Source organism: Schistocerca americana, chromosome 4 (assembly GCF_021461395.2).
Source record: "Schistocerca americana isolate TAMUIC-IGC-003095 chromosome 4, iqSchAmer2.1, whole genome shotgun sequence".
Classification (NCBI taxonomy): domain Eukaryota; kingdom Metazoa; phylum Arthropoda; class Insecta; order Orthoptera; family Acrididae; genus Schistocerca; species Schistocerca americana.
In genome coordinates this window covers 311,341,871-311,352,133 of record NC_060122.1, presented here as the reverse complement: position 1 = coordinate 311,352,133, position 10,263 = coordinate 311,341,871, and the positions used below count along the sequence as shown (strand labels likewise).

Genomic DNA, 10,263 nt, shown 5'->3' with positions numbered 1-10,263 from the left:
GTCCTCTGATAATTTGATGCAGCTGCCCAAGACTCCCTCTCCTGTGCCAACCTTTCCATCTCAGAGCAGCACTTGTGATCTACGTCCTCAATTAATTGATGGATGTGTTCCAGTCTTCACTTGCTCTACAATTTTTACTCTGCATAGCTCCCTCTAGTACAGTGGAAATAATTCCATGATGTTTCTTCTATCAGTGTTTTTCAAATTTTCCTTTCCTTGTCGATTGTGCGGAGAACCTCTTCATGTCTTACCTTATCAGTCCACCTAATAGTCAACATTCATCTGTAGCACTACTCTCAAATGGTTCTATTCTCTTCTGTTCACCCATGTTTAACTGAAGTACAATGCTGTGCTCCAAACGTACATTCCCAGAAATTTCTTCCGCAGATTAAGAACTAGCCAACGGCCTTGCTGCAGTGGTAACACCAGTTCCCGTCAGATCACCGAAGTTAAGCACTGTCAGGCTGGGCTAGCACTTGGATGGGTGACCATCCGGTCTGCCGAGCGCTGTTGACAAGCGGGGTGCACTCAGCCCTTGTGAGGCAAACTGAGGAGCTACCTGATTGAGAAGTAGCGGCTCCGATCTCGTAAACTGACAAAAAGACCAGGAGAGCGGTGTGCTGACCATTTGCCCCTCCATATCCGCACCCAGTGACGCTTGTGGGCTGAGGATGACACGGCGGCTGGTCGGTACGGTTGGGCCTTCATAGCCTGTTCAGGTGGAGATTAAGATCTAAGTTTCGTACTAGTAGATTTCTCTTGACCAAGAATCCCCGTCTTACACCCTTTTTAATCCGCACACTTCGTTCCTGGTCTTCCAATCTTACTGTTTTGTCTTGGATCTTGTACACGTGTATATTATCCGTCTTTCCCTGTAGCTTACTCCTATTTTTCTTATGATCTCGAACATCTTCCACCGTTTTACATTGTCGAACACTTTTGTTAGGTCGACGAATCCTATGAACGTGTGCTGATTTGTCTTACAGCTTGCTGCTATGATCACGTGCAACATCAGAACTCCCTCTCCGGTACCTTCACCTTTCTAAAAGCCAGACTGAATGTCATCTAATAGATCTCAAATTTTCTTTGTCACTATTCCGTATATTATTGTTGTCAGAATTTGGATGCATGAGCTGTTACGCCGATTGTGCGATAATTCTCGACTTCTCAGCTCTTGCTACCTTCGGAATTGTGTGGATGATGCTCTGATGGTCTATCACCAGACTCATACATTACACGCACAAACGTGAGTAGTCGTTTTGTTGCCACTTCTCCCAATGACACTAGTAATACCGACTGAATTTTATGTATTCCTTCTGCCTTATTTGATCTTACGTCGTCCATAGCTTTTCTAAATTCTGATTCTAATGCTGGATCCCTTATTTCTTCCCTGTAGACGCCTGTTTCTTCTTCCATCACCTTATCAGTTAAGTTCTCCCTTCACAGAAGCCTTCAAGCTTCTCTTTCCACCAATCCGCTCTTTACTCTGCATTTGGCAGTGGAGATACCATTGCACTATTAAAGTTACCACTCTTGCTTTTAATTTCACCAAAGATTGTTTTGAATATTCTGTATGCTGAGTCAGTCCTTCCGACAATCATTTCTATTTCGGTTTCTTTACATTTTTCATATAGCCATTTCGCCGTAACCTCTCTGCACTTCCTATTTATTTCATTCCTGAATTTCCCTGAATATTTTTGTACTTCGTTCTTTCGTCAATCAACTTAAGTATTTTTTCTGTTGACCATGGCTTCATTGCAGTTATCTTCCTCGTACCTATGTTTTTCTTTCCATCTTACGTGTTGGTCTGTTTAGAGCTACCCATTCCTCTTCAACTGTACTGCTTACTGTGCTACTCATTATCGCATGTCTATAGCCTAAGAGAACTTCAAGAGTATCTCTTCATTCCATAGTACTTAAATTTCCCACTTTTCCTCACAAGTTTACCGAGCGAGGTGGCGCAGTGGTTAGACACTGGACTCGCATTCGGGAGGACGACGGTTCAATCCCGCGTCCGGCCATCCTGATTTAGGTTTTCCGTGATTTCCCTAAATCGCTCCAGGCAAATGCCGGGATGGTTCGTTTCAAAGGGCACGGCCGACTTCCTTCCCCGTCCTTCCCTAATCCGATGAGACCGATGACCTCGCTGTCTGGTCTCCTTCCCTAAAACCAACCAACCAACCTCACAAGTTTATTAAACTTCAGTCTACTCTTCATCATCACAAAATTGTCCTTTTGGGTATGGCTTACAATCCAGTATCTGATTTCGGAATCTCTGCCTGATCGTGATGTAATCTAACTGAAATCCGTACCTCCCGACCTTTTCCAAGTATACCTCCTTCTCTTGTGATTCTTGAACAGAGTATTCGCTACTACTAGCTGAAATTTATTGCAGGAATCAATTAGTCTTTCTCCTCTCTCATTTCTAATACCAAGCCCATATTGTCTCTTAACTCCTTCATCCATTATTTCCCCTATAACCACATTCCAATAGCCCCTGAGTTTCACATTTTCATTTCCCTTTATGTACAGAATTACTAGTTCAATAACCTCATACACTTTCTCTATCTCTTCATCTTCTGCATGCGACTAAGGTATGTATACCTGAACTGCCGATTCCGATGGAAACAACCGTATCACTGAACTGTTTGCAGTAACTCTCTCTCTGTCCCCTACCTTCCTATTCATAACGAATCCTTTTCCTGTCATACAATTTTCTGCTGTTGTTGGTATTACCTTATACACATCTGAGCAGAACTCTTTGTCTTCTTTCAGTTTCACTTCATTGACCTCACTATATCTAGATTGAGTCATTTCCCTTTTCAGATTTTCTAGCTTCCCTACCACGTTCACGCTTATGACATTCCACACCCCGACTCGTAGAACGTTATCCTTCCGTTGGTTGTTCATTCTTTTTCTCATGGTCACTGGAGAGATGATCATGACACTTTCAGTTACAGGCTACATGTCCTGTGTATACACATTACGTGTTTAATGCAGTGGTTCCCACTGTCTTCTGTGTCCTCATGCCGTTGATCATTGCTGATTCTTCCGCCTTTTACGGGCTGTTTCACACCACGAGGATTCACGAGAGTGCCATGGACCTCTGTCCGCTCCTCCATCCTCTTTGGCAACGTCTTTGGCAGAATGAAGGTGACTTCTTACGTCGAAAGACTTTGACCACCGCTGCTGATGATGTTTATTTAAAGTCTAAGAACTGGAGAGGTTCGAACGGAACGTCAGATCCAGGACGTTTTAATTATTAGTGAAAGACGCTACCACCATTCAAGGCGACCATAGACCGATTAAAATTACTTGACGTCTGTCACTTGCCGATAAAGTATTGCCACATCGGCTGCCGCTAGGTTAAACGTGACAGGCAAACACGGCGTGTCACTTCACAAGTGCTGAAGTTCAGTTAATACATGTTGTATCGCCGAGCAATGGTGGAAGCAGTTGCAGTCAGGTACGGCGGGAACGTGAGGTGCTCTGTCCACAGCTGAGTTTAGGTGCTGAATGACTGAACTGCGGCAGACGACGCGTTTTGTGGCACTGAATTTACATTCATGTTCTAAGCTAACAACAACCTCATAATCTGCAATGTATCCGAGAAAACGGCGGTCAACATCCTGTGACAGAACTATTAATCACAGTCACTTTGTTCATGGCGATTAAAGCTGAACTCTACGAGCAAACTCAGAACAGAAAAATATCGCTTCCAGCGCTAAAAGCGAACTATAATTTCTCACTTTCGTTGGCTGCCCGAAACTATCCTCACAATGGCTACACGAGCTTACACAATACCAAAGGATGAGCACTCTTGGTTGCCATCCAGTTACTGGTAACCTCTTCCAGAGGTCTGTAAAACATGATCTTGGCTGCATACGGCAGGTTTCTACCGTATCCCTTACAGTTGTGGCATGTCATATATTAGTCAGACCATCGGGACGGTGGAGGACGGGTGCACTGAGCGTAAGCGTCACACAGCTTATAATAGTCGAGCTAACCTGCTACAGCACAACATTGCAAAGTGAAGAAGTTGAGATTAAATGAATAAAGATGGAGGTTTTTGTTTAAATTCTGCTCTCTCCGTGGTCAATCAAAGACACAGATCTAAATTTACCTCAGGCGTTAGTAATTAATATTCGCTGCCAGTATCTTCTGGCGTTAGTAATCCTTGGATGTGTGGTGGCGCTATAAAACGGTGTGTGTGTGTTTGTGCGTGTGTGTGTGTGTGTGTGTGTGTGTGTGTTTTGGCGTATTCGGTGCTCCTGCAAACCGCGGTTTTCAATTTATTTGCATAGAGCTCCCTCGTTGCATTTGTGACTAGAAAATTACACATCGTTCACCTGTCGAAATACCGGGGAAAGTCGAAGGCGTCCAGATGCTTTCCCATAAGTTGTTTGAAAGTTTCATTTGCCGGGGTAAACTCATGTTCAACTAAATGTATATTCCGTGCTGCTCTAGGTTACTGAGAAGTTATGCTTCTGCTTTAATATTAGGTCCCCATTGAAGATGAGAACTTGAATGCTGTTGAGTTTGTCGGTGAGGAGAGATGGTTACTGGTATACCCTCTACCTTTGTTGAGGACCTGGAGTGCCGGTCATTGGTCAGCACCGTAACCTCTGGTTAACAAAGAACCATTTCTCATTTTCGATATTGCCACAGGTTCTCGAACTCCATACTCGATATTTTCAACGAAAAAACGGAGGCTCCACTGTTATATAAGATTGTCCCATACCAAGAACTGAGCAAACCGTCTATCTCGGTTTATTCTTGCCCGACTTTCATCCCAGGCTGTGGCCAAATATAGAAATGCCATAGTGTTGTAGTCTCTGCACTGAAATCTTGTTTCCCATCTGAGGAACAGTCGTTGTGGTTCAGCTCCCAGCCTGCGTAAGTTTGATCCATTTCACTGCAGATCATTTACTCTGATGTCACTGACTGTGCACAGGAGCTACCCCATAATGGCAAATGCTACTTGGCAGTAGTTTTTGCCTGGAGATCTGGTATAGCTCAGCGATTCCTGCATTTTCACGGCTACTGCCCCCTCCCTACAACTCTGTACAAGGAAGGATTAGCTACTGCACTTTATGTTGGGTGCAACCATAAAGGCGCGCTAAATCTTCCCATTCACTGGGTGAATAGTTGGAGAATGCCCTCTACTGAGCTGGTATGCCCTGACACATTGGCCTTTGTGGTTGTGGTCAGGTCTAGGGTCCAGATGCGTTGGCTCCACTGGCGCACCTCTGCCTGCTAGCTCTGTCCTCTAACTGCACCCTACACCCCATCCTTTTCCCTTCAGTTTTGGCACGGTGAAAACTGTCACGCGACTGCGCGCAGGTAGGGTCTGCCACGCAATGTGGCCACACACACTCAGAGGAATGAGCCAACCCCTCACCCCCCTCTCCTCCACCCTTTGATTGGATGGGTCGTCAACCCGACTGACTGTCTGTCTGTGTGAGCACACTGCGACTGCATGGCAGACCCTTCTCGCACCCAGTTGTGTGGCAGTTTTTGCCATGCCAAAATGGAAGGGAAAAGGACGGAATGTAGTGTGCGAGGTAGAAGTCAGGGCTAACAGGTAGCGCTGCACTGGTAGAGCCGACTTATCCAGACCACAGAACAACCGCTATAAAATCGTCTACACATGGGCGAACATGTCGGGGATGACCCACTCAGCAGGTAGGGTTGGCAGACTTGTGAGCTTGAGAATGAGTGACTTAAAAAGTAATTGCATGGGATCCCAGCGCACATTGGATAGATTATTCACCATATAATTCATTCTTCCTGAAATAGCTCGTACTTTTGTTCATAAAAATTGGACCATAAATAACGAAAACAAAAAGGTTGATGGAAAGCTTGTGATGTAAGTTAATATAGATGCTTGTACCCACAATATCCGAAACTTCAGCATGATAACTAGATTATGTATAGGACTCCTTTGCGTCGCCTCTTAAGATGGGTAGAAGTTTCTTCGAGTCTATTCTACTCCCCAGCACTATAGGGGGACTCTGAAACCACCATCATATAGTAAGGCCTGTGGCCTGTGTACCATGTGCAGTTAATCTATACATGGGTCACGATATCTGATGAGTATTTGTGTAGATAACTGAAACCAGTTATAACAAAGAACAAGAATCTTTGTACTCCCGACTTTGAAAAACTGTTCTAAATTATAAGGACCACAGATCCCAAGATACAAAGTTACAATTTAAAAAATACTGAGTGACTTAATTACAGCAAGTACTGTGGTATATATTTTCCATCGGAGTTTATGATAAATATTGTGTCCAACAGTAAAGACTAAGACAGGGGTATAATGCAGGCCTTAGTACGTGATGTATCAAACCATACATGAAACTTCCAGGCAGATTAAAACTGTGTGGCGGACCGAGACTCGAACTCGGGACCTTTGCCTTTTGCGGGCATGTTTGGAAGGTTGGAGACAAGGCACTGGCGGAATTAGAGCTGTGCGTACGGGACGTGAGTCGTTCTTGGGTAGCTCAGTTGGTAGAGCACTTGCCAGGGAAAGGCAAACGTCGCGAGTTCGAGTCTCGGTCCGGCACACAGTTTTAACCTGCCAGGAAGTTTCGTATCAGCGCTCACTCCGCTGTAGAGTGAAAATTTCATTCTACAAACCATACATGTCTATACTCTTTACAAAGGTACAAGGTGTAACGGTTCGGTTCCAACATCCGTCCTTGCGGGAGAATGTGAGTATAGCTTGCCTCGTGTCACGACACTCGTCTTTCCATCACAAGGCACGATGGCGATATGCTGTTGATTTGAGCAGAAACCTCGCGGACACCTGTGTCGCGGCGGATCTGCGGAAAGCGTGGTACAAATATTTGCGCCTCGTGTCGTGTCCGTCGGCCGTGGCGCAGCGCTGCGGCGTGGCGCGGCTTTTATAGCGCTCGTAAATTACCGCCATGCCCGCAACACAGCCGGCGGGCAAGCAAACTGGCAATCGTTTCGCAGCTCTGCGTTTTGACGGCAGCGCCATCAAAGGACGCCTACGATAGAGGATATGGAACAGCCGGCCACTGTGCCTTCGAGCGATTTTGCAAGCTGACGTGTTGGTCGCGCGTTTTCTAAAACTGAATTCCAGCACCGTTCAGAATTACTGACAAAGCTTTCGACCTCGTGCTTTACAAAATTCAAAGCACAAGGACCTAGACAGTGATAGATTATAATCGCCTATGAGCCATAGAGGGAAACCAGCTTCAGTTTCCGGATAAGCTATTAAGATTTAAGAACTGTTGCGTACATGGCTCCGCGTAGCGCGTACACAACTTTCCCAATAGAGCGCGCCCCGCTAAGCACAACAGCGCAGGCGCAGCGCTCGTCCGTCCCCGCACTACGAGATGGCGCTGTCTTAGAGACGGACCAAATTCTGCTTCCGCCAATCCGCGTATTAATATGTAACGCAGCCAATGAAATTGCTGCTAACGTAGAACCTTTTCTCCTCGCGGATCACACTCGCGCAGCGATACCTGAAGGCGCGAGGCATTATAACGAGTGTACAGACCTCCGATTAGTCTGCATCAGTCTGCATTAGTCTGTAGTCAAGTTTCAGTCTGCGCCTAATTAGATTACCATATTCCTGTATGTAGCCATGAAGATAAATGTATAGACACTTTGTCAAGTATCAGAGATATGTGAAAATAAGATTAACGTACCAAGACCAAAGGAACTTCAGATTGTCAATTGTAAATAGCATCCACAATCAAGTTAAGTAAGGTTTATTATTTTAATAAATATGTGTGAAAATTAATCAAGTTCTGTTTAAAGTTGGTCACCGTCAATCTGCTACTCTAAGCGTGCAAATGGCATTTCTATCGTCTGACCTAACGGCAGAAGATAAACACGCCACGATAAGACCACGACACATATTGCTGACACTCGCGTACTTCATTAGAGCGACAAGTCAAATAATCTGATGGTGTGTGTACCGAAGGTCTTACAGTACGCAAACCACAAGAACTAACTGAAAGGCTTTGTAGATCCACTTATCGATCTTTCAACAATGTGAAAAACTGCTCTGTCTCTAGTTCTTTTACTAAGAATGTCGATATCATACAACGTTGTCACTATATTGCTTTGAGTACGTTGTACCCTGGAGAGTACAGGTTCGTGTAATGGCTAAAGATGACTACATGCCCTTTGTTTGTGTTATCAGGTACGATAAGAATAATGTTACGCATAAAAACAATCAAATACGCTGCAGGGAAAAAATATAAGGCACTTTTAGAGGTTTCCAATTCACTCAAGATTACTGTAACAGTGCATATGGAATGTATGAAATGATTACATTTACAGATCAATACAACAAGCGGTTGGTCGTGCGGTAGCGTTCTCGCTTCCCTCGCACGGGTTCCCGTGTTCGATTCCCGGAGGGGTCAGGGATTTTCTCTGCCTCGTGATGACTGGGTGTTGTGTGTGATGTCCTTAGGTTAGTTAGGTTTCAGTACCTCTAAGTTCTAGGGGACTGATGACCATAGATGTTAAGTCCCATAGTCCTCAGAGCCATTTGAACCATTTTTTTGAACAAGCGGTTCTGAGGTACCAGGCATCGATCCATGCTGGAACACCCATAATTGTACGTGGTGTAGCCTACAGGGGAGGCAGTGTGCAGGCGCTGACTCTGGCATCAAGTCCATCTTACTGTCCTGGGATAAGTTATACCACGCCTGCTGGAACTGTTCACGTATTTCTGTAGTGCTGTTGGTTGACGAGTTACGTGAATCACTTCTCGTCCCATCAGATCCCACTCGTGCTCAACTGGAGACGAATACGGAGATCGTGCTGTTCAGAGAAGTTGCTGCTTGTCTTGCACAGCACGTTGAGTTTCACGGGCAGTGGTTGGGTGAGCATTATCTTGTTGGAACAACACTTCACCTTCCTGTTGCAAGAACGGCAAAAGACCGGGCCTCACAACATTCTGCACGTACGGAGCACAGCTTAGCGTCCCCTTCAAAAACACCGAAGGTGAACGAGAGTTGTAGCTTACTGCACCCCAGACGACAAGGCCTGGGGTGTTGCCAGTGTGTCTTGGACGAATGTACTATACGAGACAGCGCTAAGTCTATGTCGTACGTGCAAACGACCATCTCTAGCATGCAGGCAGAATCTACTTTCATCACTGAAGACAATGCGCCATTCCATCTTCTAAGTGGTCTACTGACGGCATCAGTCGAGTCGTCCACGTTGACGCCGTGGCGTGAATGGAAGACGGGCTGGAAGTGTACGAGCTCGTAGTCCCACTAATAATAACCAGTTCGTAACATTTCGTGTTGACACGTCCGGGCCCCACATGCCCTCTTACCTGTGCTGTGGTAGCTGTACGACCTGCCACTGCTGCCCTTACAATACGACGATCTCGGCGGTCGTCTGTGCTGCGTGGATGTTCAGAACCTCGTCTATGGATGTGAGAATGTTCACGTGACCCCTAATATCAGCATCGCTGCACAACTGACGCAGCAAGTTCAACTTGTGCGGCAGTTCCTCAAGAGGATCAGCCCTCCATTCGGAAGGCCACAGTTTGACACCTTTCATACTCGCTCATTTGGGTGTAGGAGGCAGCAGTGGGTCCCCGAGGGATCGTTACCCGCTTCCTTCACACGTTTGCACCACACTGGGTTTTTTGACTGTGAGCATTCCCTACTAGAGGGATGACACAGTTGGTACTCTGGTAGCTATGCCGCTACGCTAGGCTGGGTGCTTTACCAGAGCTTAGGAGCCCAACCTGCTCTCCAGCCTTTGATTTAGAGTTCTGGCATAGCCTAGCCTTTGGTGTTCCCGCCTTATTAATCCTGCAAGGCAGTAGGATGCGCTGATTTTTAAGATCCTCTTCCCTTAGCCTTTGGTGATCCAACGCCCTCTTCTACAAGGCAGCAGCTTTGAAAGTATCTATTGAGATCAAAGAAATGAAGCCTTTCTCTGGCCTTAAAGCTTAATACCCTCGGGGTCGATAAAAAACAACAGTTGGACAAAACAGGACCACAGGAAAGGAAACAAAAGGAGTTTGCCGTCAGTAAGTGGATGTAATGTTGGCTCTGGGCCCCTACATCCGCTAATCCGTGTACTCCAAAGATGGAAGTCCCCTTAGGGCAGCAATTTGAATACAATTGATTCTGCGACGGCAAAACTAAAAGTGCTCTTTCAAAAAATTGAAATGAATAATTTAGATAGTAGGCAAAATAGAGCAACTACCAAAAATATTTGCTTGACAAAATTTGAAATTTCAGTTACTATTTAATC

At 45.5% G+C, this 10,263-nt stretch overlaps 1 pseudogene; it reads left to right on the top strand.

Moving 5' to 3' along the window:
- The first annotated feature begins 398 nt into the window (after nt 1–398).
- Nucleotides 399–516, top strand: LOC124614275 (annotated as a pseudogene).
- Nucleotides 517–10,263: the final 9,747 nt, after the last annotated feature.